Source organism: Trachymyrmex septentrionalis, unplaced genomic scaffold (assembly GCF_001594115.1).
Source record: "Trachymyrmex septentrionalis isolate Tsep2-gDNA-1 unplaced genomic scaffold, Tsep1.0 scaffold62, whole genome shotgun sequence".
NCBI lineage: Eukaryota > Metazoa > Arthropoda > Insecta > Hymenoptera > Formicidae > Trachymyrmex > Trachymyrmex septentrionalis.
This window is the reverse complement of record NW_017305800.1, coordinates 2,624,228-2,632,790: the sequence shown is the minus strand read 5'-3', so window position 1 is coordinate 2,632,790 and position 8,563 is coordinate 2,624,228. Positions and strand designations below refer to the sequence as shown.

The window sequence follows — 8,563 nt, the reverse complement described above, 5'->3', positions numbered from 1 at the left end:
CTAGAGAATAATATTACAACTTTCGCGTTAAACAGATTTTGTAAATTACACGCAATCGAGATTGACTGTGGGGATGTAGAAGCTTATGGTAAAGTATTACGTTCCAGGTACTATTTACCCTCTTAGTGTCAACGATACACTGTAGCTTCTCGAGAAAATAATACGAAAGGAATTCTCGTGATTTTATAAGTATTTGTCTTTCATTAAACCATTTTCGTTCTCTGTCTAACCATTTCATTTTTTTCTTTCCCTCTCCTCCTCCCCGACTTGCTCGCGTTTAGATACATTATTTAATACTTGAAATTGATTGGCAAAAAGAAAAACCGAGATAAAAAATGTAATATATTTTGATTAATAAACTCAAAAATTCTGAAGTTAAAAAGAACCTCGTCAAAATAATTAAAAAATACGATTGTAAATTTTGTAACATTGATACAAAGACATCCTGCAGAATTCGTTATCATCGTCATTAGTAAACTGATAATTAAAACTCCGACTTTGTGTGTGTTGCTCGAATTGGAAAAAAATACATTTCGAAGTAAAAATATTGTGCAAAAGATATATTTTTTAAAATGTTTAAAAAACATTCGCAAAACATTAATATGTTGCAAGTCGCAGTACAGCAACAAAGTATGCTTCAACATCAGTCATTGCCCTGCAATTTTATACTACATTAATGTTTATGTATGTTAATATATATCGGATAATTTACACGATTAACGATTATCCGTTAATTAACACTTAACAGCTACAATCCGTTTCCGCAATTAATATAACAATCGCCGGACGATTCCCAATGCAAAATGAATAACGGGATTCGGCGAGTAGTTGAAGTACAACCGTCGAGAAATTATTGTGCTCCGTACCCTTGCAAAGCCTTCACAAACGAATCGCTAACGCGAATCGTTTCTTCCACGTGAAAGTATGAAAAACGATATACCCTTTTCCAATAAATCCGCAATTCACAGTTCGCAAGTAATTGCTTTAATACGAATGATCTAAAATGGCTGTCGGAACGTAAACTTATTTACGAACGCGGCGTAAGCGACCACGCAATATTCCTGGATAATCTTTCGCTATCTTGCAAGAAAATACATATATTATACGTGCCTATCGTTAATTAGAATCCGTTATAATAGCAAATTAATACGCGCCTATTCGTAGCATAAAACAGCACTTCGGTCATCCATAAATTTAAATCCTCTGATACGATTATAAATGCGCGTGCAAAAGGGAAAAAAAGAAGAGACAATTGTGATGTTCATTCAAAACCAACACGATCAAATTCTTAATCCATTTCAATTGAGAAGAAAAAGCCACCTTATCTCGACATAATTTACTTATGTTTTAATTGGAAACATCAAAATTATTTCGTAACATTTTTACAGATTTATTTTTACATTGTGCTTGAATGAAATGTTCTCTTCTTGAATAAAATTTGAGAAAATCTTTTTATAAACAACTAACGAATCGTCGTCGTCGGATCTATCGTTAAGTGATCGCGTTAAATAATTCAGATTCTGAAGCTATTACATATCACGTAACCTGCGTAATTTTCAATATTGACGTGCCTCGAGACGCTGCAGAATGGTTCTTCTTTCGCTCCCTTCGTCGGAGCACGTTCTCGTTTTCTCTCGCTGCTTTCGTTCCCACCCGAAGTGCCTTTGAGGAGCATACGTACCTCACCCCGTCTACCTGTACTTGCGAGGGAGAAACAAAAGGGCGCGCACCCGCGAGAGTTTCACGAAATTCAAAAGAAGACGGCTAAACCCTTCTTGCATTCTCCCCTCTTCGTTGAAGTCTGTATAGCTGCATCGTCGAGTGGTCTTGTGCCAAAAATTAGTAATTTGCTCACAGGTAAAAATAGTAATGACCAACGTTGTGGTGAAAATCGGTAAAAGGTTAGTCGGTGATCGATCACTCGTGTTTCTCGGTTGCAATTTCCACATCTCTCTCTCTCTCTCTCTCTCTCTCTCTCTCTCTCTCTCTCTCTCGCGCGCGCACCAAGTTTTTTTTCCTTTTTCTCAACATTAGCGAACATTATCGCTTTAGAGGCATACAAGAGCAGCGTGATAAATTAACTAGATGACTATTACGTGCATAAAACGATCTTAATTAATGCTCGATAATTTTTGAATATTCGCATCTAAAAGAAAAATTATTCGACGTGTGAAACAAAATTATCTCACGAAAAGTTCTTCTTTTTTTCTTTCTTTATTATCAATAGGAGCTCAAATGAATGACAAGTATTGCACGAAAATATGCGACAATAACCGATTTAATCAAATAAACGAAAAATTTTCGCTTTTTCAAATTGTTTCGTAGACAAATTGCAGTTATCTCATGTCGTGTAATTTCGATAATACGACGTAATCATAAACAAAATTGCAAAATCCTCAAGAACAAAGAGATGTAAAATAACAGTAGGGCACAGAAGAGAGCGACACGTAAATGGCACGGTCTCGCCCCCTTCCCACCCTCTCGCTCATCATCGATATATCTTGTCGACCATACGCAACAGTCTATTGTCTCTCGAGAATCCTCCTCTTTCCCTCACGAGCGAGGCCTCATATACATCAATATAACGAACAACCGCGAGATGGACACAGCCGCCATGAGCGAGCCAGGGCGATGACGCTATAAAAGAGAAGTAAAGGATACTCATGGATGGAAAAATTAGAAAAGAGAACAAAATGCAAGAAGTACGGAGGGGACTACATGTGTGTGTGTGTGTGTGTGTGTGTGTGTGTGTGTGTAAGAGAAAAGATAAAATAGAATACGTGAAACAGGATGTAGCGAAAATGAGATGAGGAGTACATATTTTGACTTCATAAAAAAAATAATAAAAATACTTCGAAAAAAAAAAAAAAAATGAATTTTGGGGCATGTGAGTTTAAAAATCCCCGAGCTTCCCTCTATTTCTTCCACTAATAAACTTTCGCATCGCGAACTGAAGTCTTTGCTATTAAAAATTAAAACGCTTAAAAAAGGAAATGCGAGGAACTTAAGATACATTAAAGAGACTTATGTACACACAAGAAGGAAACTAACTTCATCTCTTTTCTTTTTCTTCGCCCTTCCTACAGTTATTTTTATTAAACGTGGCTCCTAATGGCGAATAATACTACCGCAGCGAGAAATTCCAGAAGTTTTTCGCAATTTCCCGCGCCCTTCTTCCCAGGGTGTTTTCAATTTCCCCGACTCTTCCCGATTTCCTTGCAGCAGCCTCGATAAAGAACTCGGGGTATCGCTGGCGTGCATTGCGTTGCAGCGCCGACGAAGAAGGAAAAAAAAAAGAGAAAAAAAAAAGATGATGAAGGGATGAGACGAGATGAAACGTAATGAGAAAGGAGGGTGAGAAAGGTGAGGGAGGGTGGGAAGGGAAGAGAGGGATGGGCGAGACGGGATGCCGCGGTGGGTCCCTATCGGTCGCAACTACTCCATACCGTATTATTTACACGTCGGCAACTTTGCAGTGGCTGTGCATCGTCGACGAAGTACATAAACGCATAAATATGCTTACCCGCGAGAATACATCGCGGATGCACACCGTGTACGGGAGTAGACGCGGGTCTGACGTGTGTACGTGCATACTGGGCGACGACACGTTTAAATTCAAACATGATTTCTGAAAGGCGAGACATTCGCGACATCGGAGATACGCCCATCCGATACGCACACGCCGGACTCACCGAGGTGTGGTCATTGATTCCGGGCCACCCCTACATGACGCACGGGGGAAGTATATACGCTTGTATACTCAATTCCAGCGTGTTTTAAAGGCGCACACACAAAGAGGTATAACCTGAATTCAATTTATCTACTCATCAAAAATTGTAAATATATACAATTTATATAAAATATAAAATTAATCAAGTTTATACAAGGCGCACCACTCTGCATGTTTATCGCTCCATAAAATTCAACCCGCGAGATTTCGCCCAATAGAACGATGGTCCACGGAATGTTCCTGCCGCTTTTAACCAGATCCCAATTGAACAGCAACGTAGATATGGGAAATCCGTCGCCCTACCGTCGTCTTCGTCGATGGACGATTAACCATCCCAGCGAGATGAACGAGTCGAAAGTTGAGAACCCCCGCATTCCGAGGGATGGATCAACACGCTAGTTCGCGTGTTATATACCAGGAGCTCTTTGTTTCTCTCTCGCTCTCCTGATATCTCTCTTTCTCTCTCTTTCTCCTCCCCCAGCTCTCGGTCGACCTCTCCCTTTCACGTTCTTTCTCTCGGTTATACCCGCTTCCAACCCTCACGTGAGACACGGCCCACCAACAGCCGCCGCTGCCACCCTCCAGAGTCTCTTATTATAATAAAAAATTTCCACGTGAGCGCGGCTCGCGTATATAAATATACTTGGCGGTCGCGCTTAACTTAAAGTACTACCCGACTGCACCTACCTACCTATCTACCTACCCTAGCTACCTGTGCACATGCACCCGTGGTGTTGGCGTAATAAACGTCCTAGCTGGAACGCGCAGCGGGAGTTTTAATCGTGCACGGAAAAAGGGATCGACGTAAAACGGCCGACCGATATTTCCCCATCATTTTCCCCCTTTTCTCATCGTTCGTCGACGACGTTATCACCGACGACGTGTACAAATTTCATCGTATGCAACGAGTATCGAGGTCGTAAACTAGTTAGAAGAGAGGATCCCCAATAACATCAGTTGAGTCATATATGAATGTCAGCGCGTGATCAAAATATACATTCATTATTAAAGATGTGATAAATTTTTCCGATAGATGTAATTTTTAATCAACATTAATATTATTCTATATATTATATTATATACGGAAAATTTCGTAGAATAGTAACTGATTCGAAAGATCTCGATTATATTCTTACATTGGTTCTGCTTGTCTTATTTTTAATTTCTCTAATATTTCAGTCTCAACTTATGCAACCATGTTTAGATTGTAATAAGAAATAATGTATTTTACAAACACAGAAATAAAAACAGGCATAAGAGATGTATTTAAAAAAAGATCACATCACAATGGTAAAAATAGTTTCAGCATAAAAAAGCGATCTATTTGCCTCCTCAAAGATCCTAAACAAATTCTATTTGTAATTTGTAATTAGTGACAAAAATATCTTTAGAATCCAATTTCAATGTACATTGAAGCGCCTTTAATCGGAATAGACGGATCGTTACTCGCAAAAGAGGGCTCTGTTGAATTAGAAACGTAAAATCAACGCGGGCTTGCCGCAAAGTCAATAACACACGCACTCTTCCGTGAGCCTGAGATTTAACAGCGTAACAGAAAGAGAAAGAAGCAGCGCGACGGTACTTAGTCACGATTTCCGAGGTCTTTGTCTTTCGTCGCCGAAGGCGGGACAAAAGAGGACGCGAATATGGGATCCCGACTGAAGAAGGGTTGGAGTGAAGGTGAAGTGACTGCGCGGCTCAAGTTGGTCTCTAGCCTAGATATGACTCCGCGGGTGATCCCCAAGGTTTTAATTAGGATCCAGCCGTGGGAGAGACGCAGTCGTCTCGCGACTCTTTCGAGACTAATGATCTTTCCGTTTGATTAATAACCCGCGGGGTGATGCTCTCGTCCAGATCTATGGCAAGTTATGCAACGATAATGGAGTTGCGTTATCAATTCGCCGACATTTCACTGCCGCTTTCCAAGATTAGTCTCAAACGCAGACAGCAATTAAATGTTACTAATCATATAATATTTCATCCGGAATTCAAGAATTAATTTGACACGAAGCTGCACAAGATTTGTTCATCAAATAAAAGTGTTTCTCCCACGGTTAGTGTCTTCAGTTTCTGGTTCTATATAAAGTTATAACTTTCTCCTCCCTCCCTCTCTCTCTCTCTCTCATTTACAAAATAATCCCTTATGCAAAATCCATAAATGTGTAGAGATAGAACAGTGATAGAACTAAATTTGAGCGTTCCGATTCTTCTACATCGATAATGCGTACAATACAGACCTACTAACTTTTAAATCTGTACGATTTGACTGGTGGGTGAGTCATCGGTCGATTTTCCGCGCGTGAAAGGTACCGCGGCAAGGTGATAAATTTCAATAAGGTTCAACCTTGACCTTCCTTCATCCGTCCCGTCTATCTGGACGCGAGAAGCCGGCGAAGAAGTTATTACGGCGTGATTTCAGTCTGGCAGATCCAATATTCGATGTAAACAAACTGAAAGAACTGATATTGCAACGGATCCATATAGGCAATATTTAAAATTTCTCTTGACGTTACAGCAGAAATATTTTTAAATAGAAGCCTCTTCTTCGCCGAAAGAGACAACGATAATATATTTCAATGTATTTTCTATTTTAGAGTTCAAAAGAGCTTAAAATGATGAGATAATCTTTCAACGATTTCAAATAAACATATTTAAATATTTTAAAACAGACTCTCGTATATCATTTGTTTGATAATTATCGATTGTGACGATAAATATTTAGCAATACTACTACTGAAACTGAGAAAATCTCATGAAATAAATAACGGGCGCGTTTGTAAGAATAAATAATAATGAAGTAAGATGGTACATATTTGTGTCTGTGCACGTGCAGCTAAAATAGCATACGTCAAGAACATCCAAGTTTCCAGTCCCTGTGTGAAGCGTTGTAGCGGCTCAATATAGTCAACAAAGACCGTCATAATAAAGCCTCTACAGTTTGCTACTCCCGCTTGATTATTTATAGAAAAGAGTTCACGAGGGAAAAAAATTATACTGTTACCTTCCAATTCTCTCGCTTAATAACAATAAAGGTATAGACATAAAGGTTCCACATTTAATCGTCGCGAATTGCAATCTCTACCGAGACACTCGTTTCTATAATAGAGAAGGGCTTTCCCTTCGATCTTCGACCCACCCCCATCCCTTCACGGTTGGTTTTCGCGTCGGCAAGCTCCAAGTGCGTAAATTTTCAAGACGATGACGAGTGCTACGATGCCGCAGCATTGAGGCAGGTGTCGGAAAAATGAAGAAGCGCGTTTGTCTGACTCGGCAAAAATTACTGCATACAGCCCGTGGAATGCAATCCATCAACGACAGATCCTTGGATGCGTCAAAGGGGGAGAAAGGGGTAAATGCCCCCGAGCGCTACAGGGATACAAGAAAGACGCGAAAACACTTCACGCGCTTGCGCATTTTTACATTTACTTAATAAAACCTACCACTGACAAAATATGATAATGTAAATTTATTTTAATAATTCATGTATGTTATGTAAAGATGTATGCGAACAACAGACGCATTTAAAAATTTCGTTTTCGTCGCGATACCATGAAGCAAATTAAGCAGCATTTCTCCCGCGAGTAAAACTTCGCGAGGAAAAATTAAATATCGAGTCGTTGATAAATTGAGAATGGCACGAGGAAACGGTGGCTCTCTTCCGGCCACGTCTATGTCAGAGTGAATCACTCAGTGTGAAAAATGGCGGAACGCCGACGAAGGCGCGAGGAAAAGGGAGCCAGCTAGCTTTACCGTAGTTGAGGTATGGCCGGTTATGTTATGTAAGGACGCCAAAAATATCGCCGAATGAGTGACAAGCACTTGGCCTATTCGGTTGTATTCGTTGTCAGACAAATCAAGGCACACAAGACGATTATTTGCAAAGGTGTGCCGGTTCCCGCCAGGACCAATCCAAGCCAGGTGCAAAACGCATTTGTTAGATCTATACACGAAAATCGTTTGTTTATAGAAAAATATCTTCTCTAGTATAATTAAACATTGAAATTAAAATAAATCTTTTTATCAAACCTAAGGATTTAATCTCTCTCTCCTTAGGTTTAGGAAAATTAAATCGATTACTTCCAAATTAAACCGTGAACAATTTTGACGAAGTTTCTTTAAACTGACTGTCCTTTTAAATATAGCTTTTTTTTGACCAAGTTGAGAACAGTTTTTCCTTAGCGAGAATGTCAGAAGGAATCATTGTTTCTCCTTCATTTTTCAAAATTTTTAATACCATCTACATTTCCAACACTAGGTATAACATCGAAGTTAGAAGTCAAAATTTTGCATTTCAAGATAGTATTCCTTTGTAATCGATCGAAGAATGTGATCATGACAGCTATTTTGAAATTTAGAAACATATTCGCGTGCAACTCAAATATTCCGGTTCTCTTATTAGATTAACTAAATTTTACATCGCACACGACGGATCCAAAAATCGCCTGACACTCGTAAACTAACGACAGCAAAATCTAGTTCTGACGATGCACGACGAACTTCATGTCCGACTGTCAATCGCAGCGGCTGGTTTGGCATAGTTTGAATCCAACGAAAAAAAAACTGAAGGTTGTGAAAATTAGTTTGTACTTACAACTTCTAACAGAAAATATTCACAAAGAGAGAGAGTAACATCTGATTTTCGTAAACCGAAGTAAATTATAACAAGCAAGCGAAAACAACGACAAATTTATCTTTAATTTAATTATATAATATAATGCGAGGTACTATGTACTACTGTACAGCACATTGCATTTTCAAAATGTAATATTTTTTAACACAAATTTATAACAAAAAAGAAATAATATTATCAATTTCACGTTTGGGTAATTATAT

The 8,563-nt window shown here is 39.1% G+C and overlaps 1 protein-coding gene across 9 annotated transcripts in view; it reads right to left on the bottom strand.

The window, feature by feature from the left end:
* The window catches only part of LOC108752852 (pumilio homolog 2), an 86,432-nt gene that overhangs the window by 44,088 nt on the left and 33,781 nt on the right, over window positions 1–8,563 (bottom strand). The window lies entirely within an intron of this gene.